Genomic DNA, 947 nt, shown 5'->3' with positions numbered 1-947 from the left:
ATAACCAAAGACAGTTACCTTTCCTAACTCAGGACCCGACTAGATGGACGGCCATACTGGACTTAGTACTAACCAATAGACCTGACAGAACAACAGATGTGCAGGTTGGGGGCACCTGGGAAATAGTGACCATAAAATAATAACCTTCCAATTGTCATTCAAAAGAGTGTTTCTTCAGGGAGGAACAAAAATACCAAACTTCAAAACAGCAAAATTTTGCCTATTAAGAGAAGCCATTGGCCTAGCTAACTGAGAAAAAGTCCTTAAAAATAGAAATACAGCCACAAAATAGGATATTTTTAAAGGTATCCTAAACTCTAATTGTGAGAGGTACATACCTTATGGGAATAAAAGGGTAGGTGACAAGAAAAAAAAAACAATGTGGATAAATAGAACTGTAAAGAAAGCAATAAATGACAAAAAGAAAGCATTTAAATTACTAAAACAGGAGGGTAGCGAGGAAGCTTTGAAAAACTATAAGGAAAAAAATAGAATATGTAAAAAACAAATAAAAGCAGCCAAACTAGAGACCGAGAGATTCATTGCCAAAGAGAATAAAACTAACCGTAAAATGTTCTTCAATTATATAAATGGTAAAAAGTATAACAGCAGGAATTGCAGACAGTGATGAGGAGAAAGCAAAGCTATAAAACAATTTTCTCCACTGTATTCACTGAGGAAAATAAACTGTCAGATGAAATGCAGAATGTCAAAGTAAATTCCCCATTAAAAGTGCTCTGTCTGACCCAGAAAGAAGTACAGCAGCGTCTTAAAAAGATGAAAATAGCCAAATCACCTTTATTTCTCATATTTAAGGACTCTATATTTAGAGGGAGTGTTCCACAGGATTGGCGCATAGCAAATGTGGTGCCAATATAAAAAAAATGTCCAAAAAAACAGAGCCTGGAAACGATAGGCTGGTAAACTTTTCATATTTTTTTTTCATT

This window comes from Bufo bufo, unplaced genomic scaffold, assembly GCF_905171765.1.
Source record: "Bufo bufo unplaced genomic scaffold, aBufBuf1.1, whole genome shotgun sequence".
NCBI classification, from domain to species: Eukaryota; Metazoa; Chordata; class Amphibia; order Anura; family Bufonidae; genus Bufo; species Bufo bufo.
The sequence above is the reverse complement of the archived record's forward strand: the minus strand, read 5'-3'. Positions refer to the sequence as shown.